This window comes from Calliphora vicina, chromosome 4 (assembly GCF_958450345.1).
Source record: "Calliphora vicina chromosome 4, idCalVici1.1, whole genome shotgun sequence".
NCBI lineage: Eukaryota > Metazoa > Arthropoda > Insecta > Diptera > Calliphoridae > Calliphora > Calliphora vicina.
The window spans coordinates 41,510,717-41,524,624 of record NC_088783.1 but is presented as its reverse complement, the minus strand read 5'-3'; the positions used below and the strand labels follow the sequence as shown (position 1 = coordinate 41,524,624).

Genomic DNA, 13,908 nt, shown 5'->3' with positions numbered 1-13,908 from the left:
AATCAGGAATCCCGCAATTCCCCAAAAAGTGTTGAAAAATCCCAAAAATGTGATTTTTTAGTTTTTAGGCTATAATATCCATACTAGGGGCGGGGTTATCGGAACCCTTTACAAAATAATTAAGAACATATTGGGCCATGTAAAATGGGTTACTATATTTTGATATCGAGTATGCGATTTGAGAATTTTTGCACTAAAGTTGAATTTTACATAAAAAATAGGCGTTCTTTGAATGGACCTGGTCCCATCGGTATTAAAAATTTATAACTTTTTTTTAATTTAAAACATTCGATATAAAGTTAGCTTTATAAAAAGTACAAATTCTTTATACATCCTTTTAGAAATTTTTTAGATAACTTAAAAAGAATAATAGTACTTTTTCCCCCAAAAAATAGCGAAAAATCGCCTTTTTACAATTTTTCAAATTTAAATGCATGTAACTTTGGACTCAGTAATGTTTTTTAAAGAATTCTTTCTATATTTCATACATAAACTTATTGGAGAAAATCGGGAAATATTTGGATCCGCTGTTATCAAAAAACTGGAGTAGGGTGGGTAAAAATGATGAAAATTTAATTTTCAAATGCGAATATCTCCTAAGTTATAAGAGATAATTGATAGCTACGTTTTTTGTTTTGCTCGGTTTTTTGTAGTGCTCGACGAGGAGATTCTATATATGTGATCGTTTTGAAATCGGAGCACAGCCGAAGAAATAGGGGGGGAATCCTGGCCGCACCCCCGGTGGACCCGTGCGAGTTTAAGTTTAAGTCGAGTTTAAATTCAAAATTTCAGCTCATTCGGATCATAAATGGATTTTTGGCTATTTTTTTTAAAAAATTTAAGACCCGAGGTGACCAACTTTGAGGGGCTACGTACTTGCCCCCTCAGCGCTAGGAAGCTGAACAAACGTAAATCTACTCGAAAATGTAGATTTACCAATTTCGTAAAAATATCTCCATTAGTTCCAAGATACCGGATTATTTACAAAAAAAAAATGTTTAACCACTGAACTATGGTGGGTAGGGTATATCTCTAACACTGCTAGAAACACTGCTCTGGCGGTTTTTCTTGAAAGCGAAAATTCATTAACGATAAAGACAAATCCACCAAATTAGATCGGACGATTTGTAATGTGTTATTGATTCCTTGGTCTCGTGTAATGTTACTAACTACACAGATCGATAGATCGTTGATTGAAAGATCCGCTCAAATAGATCGTTTTCGAATATATTATCACTACTTGCTGTTAGCGTCAACCACTTTACATCCATCGTTATTACATCTGACACCAATCGCCTATCGTTCCCAGCTCGGTATCCGTGTAAACTCTAAATGGCCCACCCAAACTTTGTATTTTCATTTGATTTTTGCTATATTTTATCAGAGAAATAACTCCCCTACCACTTTCAAATACTTTGGTTGGAGAAAACTTATATTTGGTAAGGGCCACTTTCGTTTAAACGGCTTTTCAAAGGGATGCTGGCAGTATCCTGTGACTAGCTCTCATATTATAACTTAATAAAAACTTTTACATATGTATATAAATTTTGTTTTAATGCTTTCTAATTATTAAGATAAAGTAAGTACAACCTAAAAAACACTATTTTTTTTTTTATTAATTTTAATATTAAACAAGTAAGAGAACTATATTCGGCTGTGCCGAATCTTATATACCCTTCAGGAAATTATACTTCAAAATAAAAATTTTAAATATTTTTGGGTAAACAAAAATTATTTTTTTCCAAAGTTGTTTTTTGTTCAATTTCGAAATTTTTCGAATTGTTTTCTTTAAATATTCTTTTTTATTATTTAGCGAAAAAAATACTTTTAGTGAAAAAAAAATTCGTGTAAAAAAATATTTTTTCCGATTTTGACCCATTGTAGGTCCAATTTACTATGGTCCTATGTACGTCGTTGCAAAGGTTTTTGCAATATCTATCATTAGATATCCATATTGTCTATATTAATGACTTAGTAATCCAGATATAGGTAAAAAAAATATGTAAAAAATTGAGGTTTTTATCAAAAATCTAGGTTATTTTCTCATTTCTCAGCCATTTGTGGCCGATTTTCTCGATTTTAAATAGTAACCGAACCGGGACTGTAACCGATATATTGATGTATGAAGCATGCACTAAAATTATTTGGGGTATACGGAAATTTGATTTCAACTTGTAGACGGACATGGTATCTTGGTATCTATAACAATTCAGAATATATATACTTTGTGTTGTCGCAAATGAAAAATGTAACAATTACAAACGGTCCTTTGAACCAGCTAATTAAACTTCATTTTCAGGAAGATATAACCAAATATATGAATTATGAATTTGTTTTATAAAAGTGAGAAAATATTTCGAGAAAATAAAAATCAAAAAGTAACTTATTTTTGGTCAAAAAATGTAAAAGCATAGGATTATATTAAAATATAATTCAAAGCGATCAAAAGTAATAGTAGTAGTATGAAAATTTTGAACTGCAACTGTGTCTTAAATTTTTCATTTTTTGTTCTCAATAAACCAAAGAATTATTAACAAGTAAGAGAGCTATACTTTAAAATAAAAATTTTAAATATTTTTAGGTAAACAAAATTTAATTTTTTTTCCAGTTGTTTTTTAAATTTTTTTTTTTAAATTTAAAATTTTTTTTTTAAATTTAATATTTAGTGAAAAAAAAATGTTGGTGAAAAAAAAATTCGGGTTAAAAAATATTTTTTCCGATTTTGACCCATTGTAGGTCCAACTTACTATGGTCTTATATACGTCGTTGCACAGGTCTTTGAAATATCTATCATTAGATATCCATATTGTCTATATTAATGATTTAGTAATCCAGATATGGGTCAAAAATCGAGATTGTCCTGGTTTTTTCCTTATATCTCAGCCATTTGTGGACCGATTTTCTCGATTTTAAATAGCAACCGAGCCGGAAGATATTGATGTATCATTCGTGTATGTAAGTTATTTGGGGGCTTCAGAAAGTTGATTTCAACACACAGACGGACAGACGGATTCCGCTATCTATAACGATTCAGAATATATATACTTTGGAATGACAAACTTATATATACCCTTGCCACTCATGGTGAAGGGTATAAAAATAATACCAAATTTGTACTTTTTAAAATTGTGAATTTTTAACCGTAACTCCTCTTTGAATATACTTTCACCATAAACCAGTGGTAGACTTTAAAAGAATTTTGGTTATAACTTGGTAATTTTTGATAGTAAAAGTTTACAATTTTGTACACATACATATATAATATGATGTAATGAATCGTAATCAATAATAAAATCAATTTCGAATTTTGCGATGATACAATTTTTTCATTTTAGGTGACGATGCACAAAAAGGGATTTAAATAAATAATCTATTACAAATTGTCTTTAGTAATTATTATTCATTTATTTCGTAGATTAAAAAATTAAATTGAATGATGAAGAAATATTTTAAATCAATTTGAATTAACAAAAATGTAATCATTCAAAGGCTTATAAAGAGATTTATAATGATTTAATTTTGAATTTTTTTCGAAATGGGCCCTCTTTTTAATTTTTTTTTTTGCTCAACAGAAAGCTCAGATATTTTCCTTGAAGACCTATTTAGTCGCTTAGTGGGATGCGAGTTTGATATCTATCAAAATAAATGTTTTGTAACTCAAAATATGCAATTTTTAACTTTTTTTTTTTTTTTGCAAAACCTAACTTTTTATTTAAAATGGCCCCTTTTTAAAATTTGTTTTACTCAAAAGAAAGCTTGGGTCTATTCCTTTAAGACCTATTTGGTTGCTTAGTGGGATGTGAGTGGAATATATAGCAAAATAAATGTTTTGTAAATCAAGATTACAATTTTTGATTTTTTTTTTGGCAAAATCGAACTTTTTTCCAAAATGGGCCCTCTTTTTATAATTTTTTTACTCAAATGAAAGCTTAGGTCGATTCCTTTAAGAGCTTTTTAGTTTCTTAGTGGGATGCGAGTGGTTTATCTATCAAAATAAATATTTTTAACTCAAGACATACAATTTTTGTGTTAAAACATTTATTTTGATACTATCCCACTAGCAGAGCTGTAAATGAATCATTCTTTTTTGATTTTAATTCATTATGAATTAGCTAAATTTTGAATTAATTCATTGAATTGAAAAAATGAATTGAATGAAATTTGAATCAATTCAAACGAATTAGGCAGAAATGAATTTCAATTCATTTCCAATTCAAATGAATTTGTAAAAATGAATTGCAATTCATTTACAATTCATTTGAATTGAATTGATTTTGAATTAATTCAAATGAATTAGAAAAAAGAATAGCAATTCAAATGAATGATTCAAAAATGAGTTGCAATCAATCAAATTCAAGAGCAGATCTCTAGGGGGAATGAAAGATTTCTCCTACCAAAATGAAAATATCCAGTACAAAAATTGAAAAGCCTTGTCCTGTATACGCGCCTGATCAATGAAAACATGGTGTTTGGAGTTTATTTATTCAAGAAGAACTGATTTTTATTTTGAAATACGCTGAACGACAAAACATATTTAATATTCAAGAAGCAATTAATAATTTTTGAAATTTTGTGACCCACGACCACCCAACAACAAACTTTTTGCTAATATTTATATTATATTTATTTCAAAAAAATAAAACTATCTTCCAAAAATAATCAAAAATAAGGAAAACTAACAATGTATGTAGTTCAAAACACAATTGAGTTTCATTAATAAGGCTAATTAGATTTAATTAGAATGCATCATTCACCTTAAACAACAATAGCTTTTCAAAATTATCATCTGAAAGAAATCCACGTTTAGGGATGTTTAGAATAGAGGCGTACGAAAATAATCTTTCAACACCAGCTGACGATGGTAACGGCGCATTATATTTAAAGGAAGACTTTTTAACCGTCGATTAATTATACTGCATACTTAATGACATTGAAGAATCTGCTAAATATGCTGCGAATTTCGCGTCGGAGTTGGAAATGAATTGCTAATTTTTTTTTTAATTCGTTTGAATTAATTCAAAATCAATTCAATTCAAATGAATTGTAAATGAATTGAATTAATTCAAAATCAATTCAATTCATTTGAATTGGAAACGAATTGCAATTCATTTTTACCAAATTCATTTGAATTAATTCAAAATCAATTCAATTCATTTGAATTGGAAACGAATTGCAATTCATTTTTACCAAATTCATTTGAATTGACTCAAATTTCATTCAATTCATTTTTTTGTGTGAATGATTCGCGAATTAATTCAAAAATGAGTGATTCATTTACAGCTCTGCCCACTAGGCGACTAAATAGGTCTTCGAGGAAAATATCTGTGCTTTCTGTTGAGCAAAAAAATTAAAAAGAGGGCTCATTTCGAAAAAAAAAGTCAACAAAGTTTTTGATTTTGCAAAAAGAATCAAAAATTGCATGTTTTGAGTTACAAAACATTTTTTTGATAGATATCGAACTCGCATCCCACTAAGTGACCAAATAGGTCCTCAAGGAAAATATCTAAGCTTTATTTAAAAAAAAGGCCCATTTTGAAAAAAAAAGTCAAAAAAGTTTTTGATTTCTATTTTTTTTTTAATATTTTTTTTCCAAAGATTGAAGAAATAGCTATCTAAACTATTTGGGACACATTTTGCTAAGAACAATAGGTAATAAGTTACATGGATGAGAAAAATCACATGTTTGGCCAAAATGTCAAATTTTGATCCCCTCTAACTCCGAGAGTTCTTGACCGATCTTGTTGAAATTACTTGTCTGAATTACTATCTAATAGGTCTAACCTCGTCGATCAGATTAAATGTAAACCATTACCAAACTACTTCTAAGTAATGCAGTCAATATGAAGTAGTCATTGAAAAATAAGTTGTGCAGAAATTGCAAGTCATTACCAAGTTTTTGCTGGGATCTTATGCACTTGCTTTCACTTTTGTAATCGAACCAGCTACTGATTGTGATTTTTATTTCGTATTTTATCATTTTTACAAACTTTGTTGATATTCGTGTTATTTACAGGCAAATAACCGATCATGCTTGGCCCCTGCTGGCTATGAGGGCCGATCGCACAAGTACTGCTAAAACATTGAAATTTCAACAAAATATTATTTTTAGTAGTAAAAAACTCCAAGGAGTATTAAATTTATTGTAGAACAAATGTTATGGAGAACAATTGAATTTCAAACTTATTTTGGGAAGAACGTCTTTGTTTAGTAAAAATAACAATCCGGTCACAAATACATTTTTTTAGACAAATGGTTGCATTTTGTTAGTAAACAAAATTAAATAAATAATATCAAAATATGTTGGTTCTCCCTGACATGTCTAATGGAACGTGTTACAAAATTAGCACTTTTCTTCTTAGTTCTACTTTTGAATAACAGAATAATTTTAACATTCTTGTTGTATTATTTACATACGACAGCAAATATGCTATTTACACACATTTAACACCTCAAAATAACAGTTCTATTGACTCAAAAGAAAAACAGAGAACAGGCCACCACAACAAAATGTTAAACCTTAACATAAACTAATCACAAATTTAATTTTATCTTAAACACCCTGTGTAATAACAGCAACCACCACTGTTAGCACAGTTAACATGAGTTGGCAACAGACAGCCAACATGTTGTATTATGTTGGCGCTAGGTTGTGTTTACGTTCGTTCGTGTATCTCAAACAAGCAACGAACTCGATTTTAAACGAATTTTTAGCATTCATTTATAAACGCAAGATACCAAACGACAAAGTTTCAGTACAATTTCTGCAACGTTCGTGTACGTGTGTTCACACAGCTCGGTAGTAGTCCAGGGAAATAATAAAGTTTGATTTGAAATTCATAGAAAATATTGAACAAAATTAAACAAACTACGGTTTAACGAAGTATTAAAACAAAATTAATAGCGGTTATTTTATGATCAGTTTCATTGAATAAAACGAATTAACACCCCCATCATTTTTATTTGGCATAATTAAACAAAGAAAATATTTTATGGAAAAAATAACGTAACAATTACTAAAAATTAAATATGTAAAGTGTTAAAAAAAATTTGAATTTAAAAAAAAGTTATTAGAAAAATTTGAAAACGAAAAAAATTTTGAAAAAATAAATTTATGAAAATAGTGTTAAAAGTGCTTTTGTGTTTTTAATTGGAATTTGAAACTTTTTAAATACTCGTTACAGTTTATTTAAAATTTGATTTCAAAATTGAGCAAAGAAATTTTCTGCTTCCCCAAAATTAATGGATTATTTTGCTGGATTCTCTATGAATTAATTTACATACAAAAAAAGGTTGGTTTGATTTACTGAATCATTTTCAGATTTAAGTGTTTGTTATTGTTTCATTTATTTATTATTATTCTTATCAATTTATTTCAATAAAGATTTTTTTTTTAAAAATAAAATACGACTAGTACATGCGGCAGGGATGCAGTAACTATGTAGACTTTGCTTTTTTCATTTTATAAACAAATGGAAAAATAAAAAAAATTTATTATAAATATTTGTTTTGAGGTCAAAATTCTGGATTTTATTATTCATTTAGTATGATTATGTAGTATGTTTAGATAAAGTGGCTGTAGATCTTGCTGATCGTGTTAATTTCTAAAAAGTTTTTTAAATGTTTTAATATTTTAAATATAATCTTGTTTGCTTAAGCGTTTAGAGATTTAATTTTAAGGAATCTTGATAAAAATTCCATTAGTTGCTGATTTTATTTAAATCAAATTAATTTGAAAGTTAGCCAATTTCCAGTCAATAAATAGGTAGTTAAGAATATCAATGAATTTGTTTAATATGTTTCAAATCAGGCCAATGTTTGCAAAAAAAACTTTTTTACAGTTTTATTTTTTGGAATAAGAATTTAGAATTAAAATTGTTGAATTATACATGTGAAGTGCTGAAATTTATGTTTAAAATTCTTAAAATAAAAATTTCTCTTTTTTTTAAATTATTTTAATTTTAATATTTTATACAAAAACAAGTGAAAGTGCAAAATTCTAGTTCGAAATACTGCAGTAATAAAACATTAAAATTTTTATTTCTAGTTAGACGATTTTTTTAAGTATTGAATATTTAAAATTTTTTAGAAAATTTTCAAAATTTAAAAATTTTGTTTTTTCAATTATATCAAAAAAAAAAAAAACATATTTTCTTAGAAAAATATTTTGAAAATAATTATTTTTATTCGAATATTTTTTTTAAAAATTTCGAATTTTAATCGAATATTTTAAACAGAACTTGAATATTTTGTAATTATTTTGTATATAAATTAAAATAATTATTATTTGAAAACAGTAAAACAAAAATATTTTTTTGCGAAATATTTTATAAAAATTATATTTGTAATGAATTCGACGAATTTTATTAACAAAAATTAAATGTTTTGTAATTATTTTTTGTTACTCAAAATAATTATTATTTAAAAAAAATATTCGATTAATTTTTTTTTTAAAAATTCGGATTTTAATCGAATCAAGAAACCAAAAATTTATATAAAACTGAAATATTTTCTATCTAAAATTTTTATATTTATTATACGAATAATTTTAATAAAATATGATAACTTAATACACAAAATTAATTTGAAATTTAGAATTAAAGTTAGTTTTGTGCAATTTTTTTGTATACACAGATTAATATTTTATTCGATTATATTATATTTAATCCTTTAATTCCCAGTGGAACATAGGGCGTATTCGATTAATATTTTAATAAATTTTTAAACGAATAACAAATTAAATTCAAAAACATGTAAAAATTTAATATGTAAATTAAATTGGTGCAATATAATAATTTTTTTTATAATATTCGGATTTTAATCGAATCAAAAAACCAAATATGTAATCGAAAAATTTAAATAAAACTGAAATATATTCTAACTAAAATTTTTATATTACAATAATTTAAAAAAAAAATTTTGAAATTTTTTTGAAATTTTTTTTTTTTATCAAATATGAGATTTTCATAAAAAAAAATAAATCAATTATTCGAATAATTTTTGAAAATTTGTCTATCAAATAACAACATAATAAAAAACTTAATCAGTTTGAGAACTAGAAAAAACGTTAGTTTTGTGCAAATTTGTTTGAATACAAAAAATAATATTTTATTCGAAAAATTTTCAAAAAATTTGGAATTTAATCCCAATAAATAATCGAATAATTTAAACAAAAATTTAATGCTTTATAGAATGGTTTTTATAATTAAAAATTTATAAAAAAATTCAATAATTTTTGTTTTTAAAATTTTTCTAAATTTAAACGAGTATGTTTTAATATTGTATAAAAATAACTAAATCAATTTGAAAACTAGAAAGAACGTTAGATTTGCACAATTTTTTTTGAATACAAAATTTAATATTTTATTCGAATAATTTTATAAAAATTCGAATTTTAATCCGAATAAATAATCGAATAATTTAAAAAAAAAATTTAATATTTTATAGATATTGAATTAAAAAAAAAATATTGAAATAATTTTTCGATTAAAATTTTTCATATTTTTATCGAATACGAGAACTTACATATTTGGTCAATTCACAACGTCTCTTATCATGTCATATTGTCATAATGTTCTAATATTTCACAATGGTTTTTATTGTTTTTCAAGTAAAAAGTGTCCTAAAATACTCTGTATGCTAGTTTATTGTGTTATCAGTAGAGACCTTCTCCGAATGCCTAAGTGTCGGTTAAGCCGAGCTGACGAGTCGAGATATATTAAGACATTATGACAATATGACTGATAAGAGACCTTGTGAATTGACCAATTGTTTGTATACACAAAATAATAATTTATTCGAACAACTTTTCAAACAATTTTTAATTAATTTCAATAACATGTAGTAAAACTTGTAATTGAAGATTTTAAGATTTTCGTAATTAAAAATTAAATTTTTTTAGATGAAAAAATTATTCGAATAATATAAAATTTTTTTTATAAAAAAAAATTGCTCAAATCTATTTAGTCTTTCTATTTTTAAAATGATTTTTTTATTTGATTAAAATCCGTAATACTTTCAAAAATGATTGGAATAATTTTTTTAAATATAATTAGCAAAGCAATTATGAAATATTTGACGTTTATGCAACTTATTGGATTATTTTGATTCGAAAAACTTAATTTTTTACAGAATTATTCGAATAAATATTGTCGGATTTTAATCGAATAAAAACACTTTTTCATAATTTAGAAAATATATATTTTTTTAAACCAAAATTAAAAATATCTAATTTGTAATAAATCATTTTAAACGCTCATTCGAATAATTTTGAAAAATTTATAAATATGTAATTCAATTTTAAAAAAATCATTCTATTAAAAGATTATACATATTTTAATCGAATAATTTTTAAAAAAATTTTTATTCGAATATTTTTTTAATATATAACTTTTAAGAATGATTTATTTTTGTTTTATATATTAATCGAATATTTTCAAAAAAATCTTTAATTTTCTATTCAAATAAGCATGATTATGTTTTTAGAAAGAGTATAAGGTTGTTATATTCAAATAATCTTTAATCGAACATGAAAAAAATATGAATTTTGTTTTAAACGATTATTTTCTAAAAAAAAAATATTCGTTTTTTTTTATTCGAATTAAAATAGTTTTTAATATTTTCTATATTAAGATTTCACTTTAATGCAGATTATGAATTTTGCGAAAACTAGTTGTTTTAATCTCGAATATTTTCTAAAAAATTAATACAAATTTTTATTCGAATAAAAAAATATTTATTGTATAATTTAAACATTTACCCTTGAACACTGGCTTTTTGTAACGATTTTTTTTGGAAATTCAAATTATTACTTAATTTTTAAAAGCAATAAAAATTTAACAATGTTATTTACAAAAATTTGTAACGATTTTATTCAACAATCCCACACAAATGTTAAATAAAAGATGTTTGCACAAGACATTGAACGAAAGAAACCAAATATTTTAGAAACAATACAAAATGTTGGGATAAATGAAAACATCAAATTTTAGTATCTCTAACTAAAATTGTTTAAAAGTTTATAATATAGGGAGGATTTTCAACTAACGGGGGTGTAAAAATGGATTTTTCATCCAGCAACATATAAATTCCCATAGTATATAATTCTGCGGGTCCCCTAGTTTTCAACATAAGTTAATAAATTTAACAAATCATTTAATAAGTTTCCCACGATCTTAAAAATATCTTAAATAAATAATAGATCTATTAAGAAAAATATGGCGAAACATCAAAAATACTAAAGCATTTTTAAAAAGCTTAACAAAAAATTTCAAGTTTATTGACTTGTTCTGTAATTGTCAAAAACCATCAATATTAAGTAAAACAAAATTTCGAATAATTACACAAAATTGCTTTATTTAAAGGTAAAAAAATGTTAAACAACACAAAATCTGTTGTTACCTTTAGCAATTTCCCTTAAAATTCTAGATTTGCAAAAAAAAAAAATAACTTTCTTAGAAATTTATTACTACTTGTTAAACAAACATTTAATTTCTGAAATTATTAAAAAAAATTGCTTTAAACTACTTTTGTTTTTTAAATAAATACTTAGTAATCAGCATTATTAAAATAACAATAAAAGTATTAATACTACATAATAATAATATTTAATACAAGTAATGAGTGTGAGTAATAAGACAAATTAAAAAAGATAATTATTCCACATATTTATTTAGAACGAAAAAAAAACCATCTTAATCACATCTACTTTATTCTTACTTGTTTAAAACTAAAAATATATACAATTGAAATGAATACATTAATAATTGCAGTGGAAATAATAGAGATCACAAAGAAACATTTTTAATTGTTAGGAAAAATAAATATAAGGCATCAATTTAGAGAAATTTATTAGAAAAACAAGCAAGAGAGCTATGTTCGGCAGTGCCGAATCTTATATACCCTTCACCAAATTATACTTCAAAATAAAAATTTTAAATATTTTTAAGGAAACAAAATTAATTTTTTTTCCAAAGCTGTTTTTTTCAGAGTTTAAAATTACTACTATATTAGTCAAAAAATTGCAAAAAAATTCATAATTTTACATGAAAACTGCAACAAATATTTAACAAGATAATATTTCATTGTATACATACTAAAAATATAAATATTATTTTCCAATTCCATATATGCACAAGCTTCATGGTAGAAATATTTGTCGCAGTTTTTCCAAAAATATTTTGCCTTACAAAATATTTTACGTTGCAGCTAGAAGACAAAATGAAAATTTTTCATTTTTAAATCTTTTGCTGCCTAAATATATGTATATTTTTGGTTAGCAAAAACAAATGAAATTGCTTGTGTATAATATACAAAAAAATTACTACAAAAACATCATACATGCAAACAAATTGCAGCGTGAAAACCATAAACTGCAAACGATATGCGCAGTGAAAAATTCATACAATGAAAATATGGAAGATGCTAAAAGTAGACTGCCAAACCATACGAAGTTGAAAAATGTAAAATACGAAATTGTGCAAAGTTAAAAATGTTTAAAGCGAAAATGTTTATTTTTAAAATATTTCCGCCGCATATATGGTTTTGTTTTGCCGCATATAGTCATTGAGTAGAAAAATGTGAAAAAAACTATGAAGTTGATTTGGGTGTACAAAATAAAAAATTGTATTGAAATGTGTGTTAATAAAGAATTTTAGTGCAATAAAATAGACGTTTTATTTTTTGAGGTATGTAATTGTATGTATTGTGAAAGATAAATTAAATTAAATAAGATTCTGGACAAAGGATAGCTAGCGGAGGATATTATTATTGAATTTTTTGATTGATTGGCTTTTTTAATACGAATTCAAATGTATTCATGCTGGTGGTAATAGGAGTCCAGAAAAATTAGTAAGAAAAAAAATAATTTTGTATGTAAAGCGGTTAAAAAAGGATATATAATACAACAACAAAATGTGACAACAACAGCCAAATACCATAAATAACAGGATCATTCATTTTATGAATAAAATCTATCATAATAAAGTGTTGTACATTCAAATGTTTCCTTTCGTAAAATTTGTAACAGGAGAACAAACAAAAAAATAAGCAGCATAGAAAATAATTGTGGAAGAACAATTTTATGTGTAAGATATAATGCAAAAAAGGCACAGGTATAATTACAACAGGAGCAAAAGGAAATTAACTTTTGCTGTATGTGTGTACATACAACAACAATTAATGCAAAAATCATAAACAAATACATAAATAGGTTCAATCGTGATCGTGAGTGAATTTGTAGCAGGAGAAAAAAGGATAAAGAGGAATGATAGAAAATGTAAGCATCAACAAAAGAAAGGAAAAGAGTTAAAAAGGGATAGAAAATGCAACAAGCAGATTATGGAAGGACACATGCATGAAAGCAAGAATAATTTATCACTACAAATGAATACAAAGAGGTTATAAATAACAGGAGATACGAAATTTAAGAAAGTTCCTGAAAATATAATTCTGCAATCAATATTACAACTATTCGCGAAAAAAAAATAACGGACACAACGACAAGTGTACAAATAATAAAAAACAAATACGCACAAAAATCCTTTACAAAAAACAACAACTCAGTGCACATGACAAAAATTCCTCGATCTAAAAATAAACCAAAATGCGTAATAAAAAATGATCTGTAACGGTATTCAACAAAAATCAGTTCTACACAAACAATGCAATAATAATATCATCCGCTATCCTTTGCTCATAACCTTCTTGAATGTACTTTCACTGCATTCCTATCCTTCACAATACATATATTTTTTTTAGCATTCTATACTTTTTTTATTTTACTCCTGTTACAAACGCTCAGCCAATCATACTCATTTGCATTTCAGATTGCACAAGTTGTTGTTGACTTTTTAATTTTCTACATTAACAGTAAAGAAACAACAAAATGCAATTAATTGCAACGGTACTCCA

The 13,908-nt window shown here is 25.2% G+C and overlaps 1 protein-coding gene across 1 annotated transcript in view; it reads left to right on the top strand.

Annotated features, from left to right (window-relative positions):
- The first annotated feature begins 7,085 nt into the window (after nucleotides 1-7,085).
- pigs (pickled eggs) overlaps nucleotides 7,086-13,908 on the top strand; it is a 278,343-nt gene continuing 271,520 nt past the window's right edge. Inside the window, exon 1 of the mRNA XM_065507898.1 lies at nucleotides 7,086-7,289. The gene's annotated coding sequence lies outside the window, so the exon portion shown is untranslated. The remainder of the gene's footprint in view (nucleotides 7,290-13,908) is intronic.